The sequence below is a fragment of the Asparagus officinalis genome, chromosome 10, assembly GCF_001876935.1.
Source record: "Asparagus officinalis chromosome 10, Aspof.V1, whole genome shotgun sequence".
NCBI classification, from domain to species: Eukaryota; Viridiplantae; Streptophyta; class Magnoliopsida; order Asparagales; family Asparagaceae; genus Asparagus; species Asparagus officinalis.
This window is the reverse complement of record NC_033803.1, coordinates 56,789,609-56,804,447: the sequence shown is the minus strand read 5'-3', so window position 1 is coordinate 56,804,447 and position 14,839 is coordinate 56,789,609.

Here is a 14,839-nt window from a genome sequence, read left to right as displayed (position 1 = left end):
TTATCAAGTCTATACAATCATTTCATAAGGTTTCAAAATGTTGTTTAAGTCAAAATATCAAAATATCAATTTTCAGGTTTTCATGTTTTGGACTATTTTGTAAAATGATGATATTTTTCATTTGGGAAGTCCTTTTTCGAAACCAGTCATTGTAGCATGTTTATTATCATGTCTACAATCATTCCCCAAAGTTTTACATTTTTTGGAATTTATTTGATATTTTTAAACAGCGTTTTAAAACCAGATATACAGTTTTTTGAGTATCAGTATTCGGTCGACCGCACCGGTCGACCGAACCTGAGGTCAAAAGTTCACTGGGCTGACAGAGAGCTGTCGGTCGACCGGTTCGGTCGACCGATGAAAATTTTCGGTCGACCGACGAATTTTCCGGTCGACCGACGATGTTGTTTTCAGCTTCCAACGGCTAGTTTTTTGACCGTTGCCTTGGGGCTGTTTTTGTCTTTTGCTCAGGTTTTTGGCTGAATTCTTGGGAGGCTATATATACCCCCATTGCATTCAATTCTACAAGCTATGAGAATGTTTTAAAGAGTTTTTTAAAAGAGGTTTAAGCTTGTTTTTAAGCTTGTTTAAGGGTTTGGTTTAAAGCAGTTTTAGCTTTCACAAGTGGAGGAGATTATCTTATTGTTTGGGCTTCAAATCTCCATCTCTCCATCTTGATCTTGAGAAGTTTTCTAAACTCAAACTCTAGCTTTACATTTATATACTTGTTTGATTATCATTGTTCTTAAGCTAGATTTTATATTTGAGTTTAGTTTGATTTTGATTTCACTCATTGTTACACACACCCACTTGAGCTTATTGTATTTGCATACATAGTATATTAGGGTTGTGAGAGATTGTAACATTGAGTTGTGCTTAATTGAGTTCTCACCTATTGTAGAGAACAAATTTATATTTGTTACATTGTGAGTGTTGTAAGGTTTTCGGTGAGCTAGAAAACCGAGAGTGTGTTGTGAAGTTTTCGGTGAACTAGAAAACCGAATGTGAGGAGTGAACGTTGAAGGGTTGTGAGAGATTGTAACATTGAGTTGTGCTTAATTGAGTTCTCACCTATTGTAGAGAACAAATTTATATTTGTTACATTGTGAGTGTTGTTAGGTTTTCGGTGAGCTAGAAACCGTAGTGTGTTGTGAAGTTTTCGGTGAACTAGAAACCGAGTGTGAGGAGTGAACGTTGTTCGGTGAGCGTTGAAAACCATATAGTGTGTTTGAGTGTGCTTTGGCGTTCATTTATATTCATGCTCATATCTTATATCGCCATTGCCATTAGCTCTTTATTTATATGATCCACTATCTAGTTCATATTGTTTACCATTGTGTTAGTTTTCATATCCTTGCATATAACTCATAATATATTTCATCATATAGGATATATCACTTTGTGTATATTGCTTATTCTTGCTTACAACTCTTGTATATCTATCTTGCAAGAATACAACTTGTTAATTAATTTTAATTGGCATTTAATCGGATTAGATTAGCATAAGACCCTAATCACCCCCCCTTTGGTATCAGAGCTGGTTGTCTTTGATTAAGGTCTAATCGCCTTGAGTTAAAGATCAAGTTATCTTTTAGTTGCTAATCTTGTTATGATGTATTTGAATATGCTTGCTTGCATATTTTACATATGATATGATGATGATACGTTGCGCTATGATTAGTACCCTAATTAACTGCTCCCTACCCAATGTGTTTTAGACAAAATAGTTCAAATCTAAAAACATCATTTGCTAGGAAATCATTGATTGTGCTTTATATTGTGCCACGTTGGGAGAAATCCAACGTGCGAGCAAACAGTGATAAAATATGTTTATATGAACAAGCTTATGTTAGATTTTTTTAAATGCATTTGATTCATTTATGTTATTAACAGCTTGCATTCTTTTGATAGCGCTTATACATTATGAGGTTTCATAGAAGCGTATCAGTGAGACTTGAGAGATGTGATCGAACCAGCTTTTGGAGGATCCGCCTTTCAAGTTCAATATGGAGCTTCATGCACAACGTGCATAGGCGAAGCCCTAGTGAGGTTTGCGAGTTCGAACCGATTAATTAAGTTATCTTAGTGATGAACTGTTTGTGCATCTATAGAATTATTGCCATGCCTACAACAAATTGCATAAAGATTTTAATGATTTAAATGCAAGCATGTAATTTAGCGATCTGATCATGAGAAGCTAGGTAGTCAAGTTTGATTCATTGCCCTAAAAAAATGAAAATCTTTGAAAGAAACAATTGATTTGTTAAACTGGCAAATGAAAAAATTAACCTCATAATTTCTAGCTTATCTCATGAGAAGAAATGCCATGCCCTAAGGAAGTAGAATGCATTAGAAATAAACTTAAATTCTTTAGAATAATCATACATTGCTCTACTTCTTTATCATGCATGTTGTGTCATAATGATATTTGAATCTTGTTAAGGAACACATATCTAATGCTTAATTCAACTTTAAAAATGCAATTGATAACCCATAAGCACTTATGGACAGTGTGCTAATGTCTCAGCTGTTAACAAATCACCTTACACCCTATAGCACCTTGCATATAGTAAAGTTTACCAAAGTGCTCCATTTTGTCGGTTCGTAAAGCGCATTTAGCTAAAAATTTGCTATGATGCCCAAAAACATAAGAATATTAATCCTTCTTGTGCCTGATCTCATCAAGCTTTCTTCATCAACATGTACACACACACTGCACCTATTGCTCTATCATAAGCATGCTCATGTGTATCATTGGTGATTTTTGTGGTAGAGTTCGGTCATTAGCTAAGTTTTGTTTTGACTTGCGAAAAGTTTCTAAATCGCCAAAAAGTATTTCAAAGCTAGACCAACATTTGTTTCAAATATGTTTCTCATTTTGCAAATAAATCTTAAAAGACCATCTTTATTGCAAATGTTCCTCGGTGCACATCCACATGGTTACTGAACCAGAATGATCCTCTCTCATTGCATTTTTGCAAATCGAGATGGGTCTTATTGCCATAAATTATTGCTATGACCGACCCGTGCACTTAAATGCGCCCAAAATGGGTTCATACCCAAGGCGCTTCGAGCTTAAATGATAGGGTCATGTCCCTAAAACTTTTTGCGTTACAAGAGTTCTTGGGTACCAAAACAAATTTTAACATTTTAACAAGAGTTTTTAGTGTTCTACTTTTTTCTTTCTTGTTTGAAAATTATGAAACGTTTTATGAAAAACAAATTTTCATTGCTCAAATATTTTGTTTTCTTTTTGTATGAGAGGACTATGTTTATTAACCCCTCCAGATTTATTGGGGTTTTAATTCCCAAATCATGTTTACCGGATGCCTAGATGATTATATGGGTTAGAATCAAGTAGAGCTTTGATATATTGTTGCCTCTCTTGAAATTCTTTTATTAAAATTTTGTTTTTGATGGTTGCTGTGAATTCTATTATACTTCACTTATATTGTTGATATTTATGTGTTTGTGCTTATGGATCATCTATCTGTGGTTTATATTGTTAATTCTATGAGTGGTTTGATCAAGTTTTTCATTGTCAAAACATCGTTTGTTGGATTATAAACTTTGTGATTTTATGAATTCTTTGATGGATTTGTTTTCATTTGAAAACTTTTTGTGATGTTTTCTCATGTTTCTCTTCTTTTGATTTCATAGAAATCTATTCTCTTATATAATGGTTTCTTTATAAATGAGACACTATCTTTATAATGTCATATTCATATGGTGTTCCTCATTGTATTCTTGTTGTATATGTGAGTGTACTTTAGCATATTATCTATGCTTGTCACATATTGATTGGCCATGATCTTATTTCATATATTCCATATGGCTTTTTGATAGGGGCGGAGTAATCCCGTATATATTAATTGTTGCATATCTACCTTATGCTTATTGATTTAGGGGAGCTTTGCTCTCTTAATTTATTTGTCCCTTTTTGATGTTGTCAAGGCGGGAGCAAATATTGTGAAATCCTTAGTTGAAGATCGCTTATTTGTTTATCATGCATGTGAATTATTAATTTATATATTCATTACTTTCATGGCATTATATCTTTTTTTGTTAAATTGTTTGTCATCAGTCAAAAATGGGTCGGAGATTTTTAAAAAGAGTTTAAGCTTGTTTTAAGCTTGTTTAAGGGTTTGGTTTAAGCTGTTTTGGTTTTCACAAGTGGAGGAGATTATCTTCTTGTTTGGGCTCCAATCTCCATCTCTCCATCTTGATCTTGAGAAGTTTTCTAAACTCAAACTCTAGCTTTACATTTATATACTTGTTTGATTATCATTGTTCCTAAGCTAGATTTTATATTTGAGTTTAGTTTGATTTTGATTTCACTCATTGTTACACACACCCACTTGAGCTTATTGTATTTGTATTCATAATATATTAGGGTTGTGAGAGTTGTAACATTGAGTGTGGGCTTTTATTGTGTTCTCATCCATATTAGAGAACAATTTATATTTGTTACATTGTGAGATTGTTAGGTTTTCGGTGAGCTAGAAACCGAGTGTGTTGTGAAGTTTTCGGTGAACTAGAAAACCGAGTGTGAGGAGTGAACGTTGTTCGGTAGCGTTGAAAACCGACACTGTGTGGGTGTAAACGTTATTCGGGTGAGCGTAGAAAACCCGGTCGTGATAGTGGATTTCTCCCCGGGAGTGGGGAGCGGAGACGTAGGACGGAAGGTCCGAACTCCGTGATCATATAGTGTGTTTGAGTGTGCTTTGGCGTTCATTTATATTCATGCTCATATCTTATATCGCCATTGCCATTAGCTCTTTATTTATATGATCCACTATCTAGTTCATATTGTTTACCATTGTGTTAGTTTTCATATCCTTGCATATAACTCATAATATATTTCATCATATAGGATATATCACTTTGTGTATATTGCTTATTCTTGCTTATAACTCTTGTATATCTATCTTGCAAGAATACAACTTGATCAACATAATTTTAATTGCTATTAATTAGGATTAGATTAGCATAAGACCCTAATCACCCCCCCTCTAGGGTCTAACAACATCTTCTTTTCGGGAACGCGCGTGAGTGAGGACAAAACGTGCTGAAAAGACATGTGGTGGTTTGTGAGGCCAGTCCATCAGATCTAATAGCGTACCGACTCCGGGATTTTGGGGCGGGGCGTTACAAATGGTATCAGAGCAAAGCCAACCGGAATTGTGAGAGCTAAGTGCTATGCGGCGCAAAGTGCTACGTCGAGAGGGCGTAAGCCACCTCTTGAGGCCGTAGGAGCCACCTCTAGAATCTCATACGGATGGTACGGTCTTGGATGATATGATTTGGCACAACGAGGACGTTGTGAGTTTAAGTGGGGGAATATGTAATACCCCAACCCTTGAGAGGGTGATGTGATTAGTATTGATAGATTTGATTGGAATACTCATACCACCAAGATGCATCTTCTTTTCGGGAACCCAACTCTTAGAAACTCCAAAGTTAAGTGTGCTTGGCCTGGAGAAATTCTAGGATGGGTGACCCCCTGGGAAGTTTTCCAGGGAGCGCGTGAGTGAGGACAAAACGTGATGAAAAGACATGTGGTGGTTTGTGAGGCCAGTCCATCAGATCTAATAGCGTACCGACTCCGGGATTTCGGGGCGGGGCGTTACACATATTTTCATCTATGCTTGCTTACATGTTTGCCTTAGTATTCATTTCATACATTCATTAAGGCATTTTGATAGGGGGAACTTTTTCCTATATTTGTTTTTTATACTCGCCCATGCATATTTGTAGGGGGAGCTTACACTCTCTTTTCCTTATCGTTTCCCCTTTTTGATGTTGTCAAAGAAGGAGAAATATTACGAGTATATCCTACCTTGTTTTTATGCATGATAACCATTATTTATATATTCATTGTGTATCATTCGTATCTCTTTTTGTAAATTATTTGTCATCATCAAAAAGGAGAAGATTGTTAGCCTTTTTGTTTTGATGATGTTTTAACAAACAATCTATGACTAATATTGTTTGTCTAGAGTTTATGTTTTCTTATTTATTCTAGACAAATAATGATTGTTGGAGGATGGATGGAATCGATCTTTCAGGATCATATCTAATGGATGTTGGAGGAATATCGGTATGAAGCAATACAATTTAAGTCAAGATCCAAGTTCAAGCTTCATCCACAAGTTTACCAAGAAGACCTCATTGAAGATCAAGTTGTTTGGGTAAATAGTTTAGGTTTTATATTATGTGTGTTTAATACTTCAAGCTCAATATCATATACACACACAATTTATTCATTTATCCGTTTTGGATTTTATCCACAAACAAAGTTTTTACAAACAAATAAATTTAAGTTTGTCTAGGATTTTTATCCACAAATAAAGTCCCTTATAAGACTTTAGCCCTTGTGACTTCTGATGATTCAACTCGAGTTAGTCTCGAGGGGAAATCTTTGCCTCTAAAAAACGAGTCTTCGAAAACTAGCCATCAGGCAAAGAAGTAGGTTGTCAAACAACCTAACCGAGCTTCGATTTCTACTAATCAACTTAGCCAAACTCCGGCTATTGTTGTTGAACCTTGCCCAGTCTTGACTGATGCAGTATCTATTGTTGTTCCAGTTTCAAGACGTGCACGACAATATCAACGACAAAATCAAGCTCGCCTATAGGCTTGAGCCTTGGTCTCATTGGATGGTTTCCACTATCGACCAAAAGGAGATAAATCCAAGGATTGATTAGCTGAGGAACGTTCAAATGACGAACCTCATCCCCGCACTCAAATAGGCTCAGTTAATGAACCTTGTTCTCAATGCGAAGTTCGACCAACCCCAATGAGTGTTCGAGCTGACCAAACTCAGGCTCGTCAAAAGAATGAACCTCGAGTTGATGGCCGAACGAGAAGGCAAATGTATCAAGTTCGTTCAACCAACCAACCTCGTCATGATGAAGTTTGTACAACTACCCAAGCTCGTCAACCTTTATCATTTAGAGGATCTCACTCGAGTTAAACTAAATGGCCAGAATCGACTGAGGGTAGTTCCACCACAGATCTCTGTGACTACCTCACATGCAAACGCAACATGAGCCAGATGCAATCTCATTGCTGCTATGAGAAACTTATCTCCACAGTGCTTTCCCGGTGCACATGCGGCGAATTAGCACATAAACCCATGGTTTTTTAACGATTATCTGAGCCCTCGTAATTCTGATATCCAGAAGAAGACGCTTACATCCAAAGAAGCAAGTGTCTAAGAATCTCCACACTAAAGTGACGATTAACATGGTTGGTAAGGGTAAAAGCAAATCTATAACCGATTTCTCAGAATCCTCCGGCCCTAAATTTTCCCTAGGGTTATGAGGAGTGCTTATTGAAGGACAAGGCGTTTATCAACACACACGTACTCGTATCGGAATAATGATTCCTTTAGACTATCGACGACTTTCTGGCATATCTGATGATGTCAACGAAGAACCAGAGACTACGCCATTACAACATCACTGTTGGCCTTCTTGTTTTGATGATGTTTAACAAATAATTTATTTCTAATGTTGTTTGTCTAGTGTTTGTATAATTCTATTTATTGTAGACAAACAACATGTTGGAGGATGGATAATATAGAGCCTCAACGATCATATTCAATGGGGATTGGCGGAATAGTGGAGTGAAGCCTATGCATTCAAGTTAAGATCCAAGTTCAAGCTTCTTCCGCAATGTTTACCAAGAATAGCTTCATTGAAGATCACAAGCTTTGGTAAATTAGTTTAGGTGTTATATTATGTGTGTTCAATACTCCAAGCTCAATTTGGTACACACACACGTTTATTTTGATTTATTGTTGTTTTGGATTATAGACTTATTAACAAGATGATATATCTTTTATCAAGTCTATAAACCTATTGGAAAGTGTTTTGAAACTTGTTTGGAATGAATTTGTCAAAATCAAGTTTTAACAAGTTTTGTTCGTGCATGTTTAAAGTTCATGTTCGTGCATGTTTTTACAAAACAGATGAGTTTTCATAATTGGGAAATACAATTTGAAAATTTTCTTTGTATACATGTTTATATTCATATATACAAACATTTTCCCAAGTTTTACTAATTTTAGACTTGTTTTGTTATTTTCAATTGAATTTACAAAAACGAGTTTGTTCGCGGGAAAAATCGTGTCTTTCTTCATTATTGATTCCATTGCTATCTTTAAATAACAACTTTTTGAGTTACAAAGATCCGGTCTTTTTATAAGATCCGGTTACAATGAAAATCAAAGAAAAAAAAGAAAAATTACAACTTTTTATCCTTGTTTGTCGAACAAATCACGAGCTCCTGTTTTGCGGTCACTCGCTTTGTGGGTTCTTCGCCTGTGACGGGGTTTATCCATGGACCACCGCGCGATCTAGATCCGGTCGGATCTACGCAGTACGACGGGTATTATTTCACCAAGGAAATAATAGCCGAGGGTACTATTTCGCCAAGGAAATAGTAGCCTTTAATTCTCGGGATCAAAGGCCAAGCTTTGATCCGGAGTATGCCTGCGTAGATCTGAGATCCGGTCCTCTCGAACTCTTGCCTTATTTGACGTTGATGATCGCCGAGCACCAGATCTGAAGGAGTGAGTCCCCGAAGTCCCAAAGTGCCACCGAGCCACCTTAGGGTGGCTCGGCTTGGGCCGAGCCACCCTGAAGTGGTTCGGTTTCGGCCGAGACCCTCAGGGTGTTTGGGTTCCATCGTTTTGTCGTTGTTCCCGTTTTTCGATTGACTTAGACTCTGATTTGGCAGTAAATCCGATTCCTGTTTTGGCAGTAAATCCACTTCTGAGTTCGAGTCCGAAACCGATCTTGATTCGGTCGTGATTCATCCGAGTCCGCCCTTGGTTGGATGACTCGTTGACTCTTCAAACCGTTAGCTTGATTCCTCACGCGAGTGGATTTATTCCGTTGTTTGCGTGCGGTTAATGCGCTTCGTCGCGTATCACTTGGCTTCGGCGTTGTGGACTAACAATCGTGTCTGCATACTGTTTGCGGAAAAAGTCGCTGTATTCATTGCTGCATTCATTACAACTTTGATCGTTACAATGAAATAAAAAGATAGCCTTTTTATAAGACCGGTACACAATGAAAACAAAATAAATACAACTCTTTTCAAACAAACGCAAGATCTGTTTGTCATCTCTTGCTTGCGTGGGTCTTTTGCCTGTGACGGGGATGTTGATATCCGTGGACCACCGGGGCACTCAGATCTGGTCCGAGAAAATCGGGCAGAGTTTCGTCTATCCGCGGGGGGATTTTAGAAACTCTGAACTTCGTCGATCTACGTGAGATCTAGAAGTTTATAGCTCCTATCTTGGATAATCGAGATATTCGCTCTACTTAGTATCACCGCTAAGGGGCAATACTAAGGAAAAGGGAATGGGGAATGAAGAAGAAGACTCCTTTGCTGCAGAAGGCTCGTTCACTCCTCGATCCGGCAGGGCTTCGCCGCTCTCTTAGAAAACCCCGACTCCTTCCTCCGGCAGGGCTTCGCCGCTCCTCTCTGGAATTTCAGATCTCAAAGGCTAGAGCTCAAGATCTGAAATTTCTCTCTCAAAACCAAGGCATAACTATTTTCTACTACCAAGGGATGTTTTAAACAAGCTTTTACAAGAGTTTAAGTTTTGTTTAAGTGTGGGTTAAAAGTTTTAAGTTTGTAAAGATTGTTTCACAAGAAAAGGAGATCATCTTTGGTTTGAGCTTTCCACTTCACATCTCCATCTCTCTTGTTCTAGAGAAGTTTTCTCATCTCAATTATCTAGCTTGTTTATATTTACATTGTCATATTTATATTTGCTAGACTTTAATTGAGTTTGATTTTATTTCTCTTTGTTCACACACAACCATTGAGCTCGGCTTGGCCGAGACACCCCTGGGGTGTCTTGGTTTTGCCAAGACACCCCTCGGGTGTTTCGAGCTTGCCGAGACTCCGTTTAGGTGTTTTGTTGGTTCCCCTGTATATTCTTCGTCCGGATTCGGATTTGAGTGATTCCGGGTGCGTTGGATGCGCGACGAAGAGTTTGACCCGCTCTGGTGATTGGATTATCTGTAGAGTGGTCGAGGCATGAAGGGCGTTGTCCTTTTTGTGAACAGTGCCGGGCTTCCCGATTGGTCCGGGTCTTCGTGATTCCGAAGTCCTATCCGCTCATGTAACTCGTCTTTCGGTGAGCTAGAAAACCGAGTGTGTAGAGAAGTTTCGGCTTCCAAACTGGGTGTGTCGATAGTGGAGTTCTTCCTGGGAGTAGGGAGTGGAGACGTAGGACGGAAGGTCCGAATTCCGTGATCATTTTGTGTGTTTGCATTGTTTATTTGCACACTATCACTCTTGTTTTGTTTATGTTTATTTCACCCTTGTGTTAATTTGTATATCCTTACATATATCTCATAGTATATCTCATTGCTAGGATATATCTCTTTGTTCATATTGCTTATCCTAGCTTATATATATTGTTGTATTTCATACTTGCTAGGATAACTTGTTAATTAGTTTTAGTTGGCATAAAATCGGATTAGATTAGCATAAGACCCTAATCACCCCCCCTCTAGGGTCTAACAATTGGTATCAGAGCTTGGTGCTCTTTGATTTAAGGTCTAATCGCCTTGAGTTAAAGATCCAAGTTATCTTTTTGTGCTAATCTTATTTTGATTGCATTTGTCTTGCTTGCACTCTTATATAGTTATCATGGTCATGAAGCATGCACTTTTGTTAGGCTATGAATCTAATGTTGCTCCTAAATTCATTAATTTTCCCTATGCACAATGGGCTTCTAGATTTAAAATTTTTGTGCAATCTAAAAATATTGATTTATGGGGAATTATTGATGATGCTTATATTGCACCCACTTTGGAGAAATCCAAGTGGAATAAAAATGATAAAAGATTATTTACCATGAACAAGGTTGTGTTAGAATATATGCTTAATGCACTTGATTTTTCTCGTTCTAACAAGTTTGTTCATTTTGATAGTGCTTACAAACTTTGAAAATTTATAGAAGCACATCAAGGGGACTTGGAGGCGATCCGACAAGCTTTGGAGGATCCCGCTTCAAGTTCATATGAAGCATCATGCACACGGCCACTAGGCGATAGCCCTAGTGAGGTTTGCGAGTTCGAAACCATAAATGATTTACCTAGTGATGAACTTGCTTGTGCTAGTGAAAAATTATTACATGCCTTTAACAAATTGCAAAATGATTCATTAATTTACAAAGCGAGCATGAAATTTTGAAATCCGATCATGAGTTGTTAGCATCTAAGTTTGAAACTATTTCTAATGAAAATGTGATCCTTAAAGAAAACAATGAAAACCGTCGCACCCAGAACGCTGCAGTCAACAGCGAGCCGGAGGTGGTCGAAATCGTCATGGCCAACGCACCACCCAAGAATACTGGGGGTGGCCCCACTAAAATTAACAGCGCTGGGGGTGGACCCACCAGTGATGATAGCGCTGGGGGTGGACCCACCAGTAGTGACAACACTGGGGGTGGCCGTATGATTCCTCTCGAAACTTATCCAAAACAGGATATGGGTGAGGCCGAAAAGATAAAGGAGCTCGAAAGAAAAATCGAAGCCCTGATGTCTGTTCGGGAGGTGAAGAGGACCGGCATTCCGTGTCCTTACCCGAGAAAGTGGGATTCGATCCCGTATCCGGCGAAGTTCAACCTGATCAACTTCACGCCGTTCAACGGAAAGGGCTCGCCCACTCAACATCTGATCTACTTCAAGTCTCACTTGGGAGTAATCTCGGGCAACGAGCCTTTGATGGTTCGGTCATTCGTTGGCACCCTTCGCGGGCCTGCCTTCGATTGGTACCGCCGTCTCAAGCCCGGAAGCATCAACAGCTGGGAGGACTTGGAAGGCATGTTTCTCGCCCATTTCTTCGATGATGACACCGAGGTGTCGATCAGGACACTCTTCGACGAGAAACAAAAAGGCGGAGAGTCGGTGGATACCTTCATCAAACGCTTCCGCAATCAGGCAATGAACTGCAGGGATCCCGTCACGGAGGAATTCCTCTTGCAGACTTGTCAGAACAACTTGTCCATTGACATCTTGGACGTGATGGGAATAGAGCCGCTCAATACCTGGAAAGAGTTGAAGGCTCGAGGAGAACAAGCTGAACGCTTCATCAGAAGGCGGAAGGTCGAAAGAAACCAACCAATGGTTGACCCTCTGGATTCGGATCTCGTACCTCATGATGAAGAGGACGTACCTGCAGCAGTTATTGACGATGATCAAACGTCACAACAGCAGTCCTGGGAACAACAGGAGAATTCAGACGAGGAGCTCCAAAACGAGTACTCGTTCAAAGACGAAGACGTTCCAGCTATTTTCGAGACCCTTCTCGAAAACAACAAAATCAAACTCCCGCCCATCACGCATCAAGAGGAAGATGGCGATTCTGCGGATCCGACGTACTGCGCGTACCACAGAAGGATCCTCCACCCCACCAAGGAATGCTTTGCTCTCAAGAATAGCATCCAGACCTTGGTTGAAGCCGGCGTTATAACGCTAGGGTAAGCCGATTGAGAACGGCCTTACTCCAAAGAGTACAAGAGTATAAACTGTTCCTCAATACTCCAAAGAGTACAAGAGTATAAACTGTTTCTCGATACTCCGATAAGTATAAGAGTATAAACTGCTTCTTACAACTCCAAAGAGTACACGAGTATAAACTGTTTCTCATTACTCCAAAGAGTACAAGAGTATAAACTGTTTCTCGATACTCCGATAAGTATAAGAGTATAAACTGCTTCTTATTACTCCGATAAGTATAAGAGTATAAAATGCTTCTTATTACTCCGATAAGTATAAGAGTATAAACTGCTTCTTACGACTCCAAAGAGTATACGAGTATAAACTGTTTCTCATTCCTCCTACCGGTATAAGAGGTTAAACTGCTCCCTGATACTCTAATAGGTATATGAGTCTAAACTATTTCCTACCATTGACGGGAAGTTCCTGGAGGATATTACGCTAATATTCTTAAGGATAACTCGGTCGGACAACAAAATTAAACCCAGTTCCAAGAGAGAAGCTGGGGGTGGATAATCCAATGCATCGGGAAGTTCCCGAAAGAATACCACATGGGTATTCTTAGGGATAACCCAATCATTGTGGAATTGGTGAATAAGAAATTCACGTTCGAACTCTGAAGGTCAGAATGTCTCCTCTTATTCTCTAACTCTTATGAGTTATTTTTGTGAGAGGAGTGTTTTTGGTGAAAGTCGCTGTTTTCATTGCTTTGGAATCTGTTACAACTTCAATCGTTACAACAGGATTAAAATGAAAACAAAAGGTTACAACTTTATCGAAAATAAACACGAGATCCCGTTTTGGTTCGGTCTCGCTTGCGTGGGTCTTTGGCCTGTGACGGGGATGTTGATATCCGTGGACCACCGGGGCAATCAGATCCGTTCCGGATAAATCGGACAGAGTTTCGTCGATCCGCGTGAGATCTAGAAACTTCCGGTCCAGAAATATCGGACAGAGCTTCGTCGATCCGCGTGAGATCTAGAAGCTATAAGCGTATACCTCGGCTAAAACGAGGTAATAGCTCTTCTTAGTATCAACGCTAAAGGCCGATACTAAGGAAAGAGGGGGGAAAAGGGTGATGAAGGCTGATGCCGACCTCTCTTCCTCGGTTGAAGCGCTCGATGACTCTTTGCTGCAGCAGGGCTTCGCCAAGGCTCTCCAAAAATCCTCCTCTTGAAAGCAAGGCCCAAGGGGGCTATTTATAGGTAAATGAGAGTGTGTAGGGGGGTCTAGGGGGGTCTTATAGGTAAATGAGAGTGTGTAGGGGGTCTAGGGGGGTCTAGGGGGTGCGGACACCCCCTGGTGTCTCGGCCTTGGCCGAGACACCCTAGGGTGTCTCGGCCATGGCCGAGACACCTAGGGGTGTCTCGGCCATGGCCGAGACACCCCTGGGGTGTCTAGGCTTTTCCTAGACACCCCGGGGTATTTCGACTGGCCGGGACTCCGTTTAGGTGTATTTTGTTTGTTTCCCCGTAGATTCTTCGTCTGGACTTGGATTTGAGTGATTCCGGGTGCGTTGGATGCGTGACGAAGAGTTCGATCCGCTCTGGTGATTGGATTATCTGTAGAGTGGTCGAGGCGCGAGGGGCGTTGTCCTTTTTGTGAACAGTGCCGGGTTCCCGATTGGTCCGGGTGTTGGGTGACGACGCGTCTTCTTCTGAGTGTTCATTGCCTTGTTGGCCTCTGCAAGAGTCGCACGTTTGGAATCACTCCTTTGTGAGGGTGAAACCTTAACGGGCTCTTGGTCTTTTGCACACACCGCCGAGCTGGTTGTTGCAGAGATCTGTTTGTTAGGAGATCGTGTACGACCCCCAGTCTGGATGTTGGCTTGAAGCTCCTTCAGCGATTTCCAGCTTTCCTTGACAAGCGCTTTTCCTCGATTCTCGGGTAGAGCGTCGATACGGTTGTTCAGAGGATTCTTGAATTTGGGGAGATCCACGCTGAGGTGGGGCTTTACCGAAGGTTCGGGACCTGAAATGGACGAAGGTTGGAGAGCAATATTACCTGCTTTTACCTCAGGCGGATCTCTTAACGGCCTCTCCCTTTAGCATCTCTTGTGCTTTTTGGACCAGGGCTCGGGCATGCGCGCGCAAGGCGCGGCGCTTCTGGATTCGCTCCTCGAGAGTAGAACGGGTTCTTTTGACTTGAACCCATTTGTTTGTTTCTGCTTCGGAGGGGGGGCTGGTTGTTTGCCGTGGTTGCTCCTGGCGTTGCCTAGATTTTAGATCTACGTTATAGCAGATCCCATCCATTGGCTCCAAAGCTTCGGCCAGCTGTCGAGCAAGACGTTGACGCTGTCTTTGTCGTGC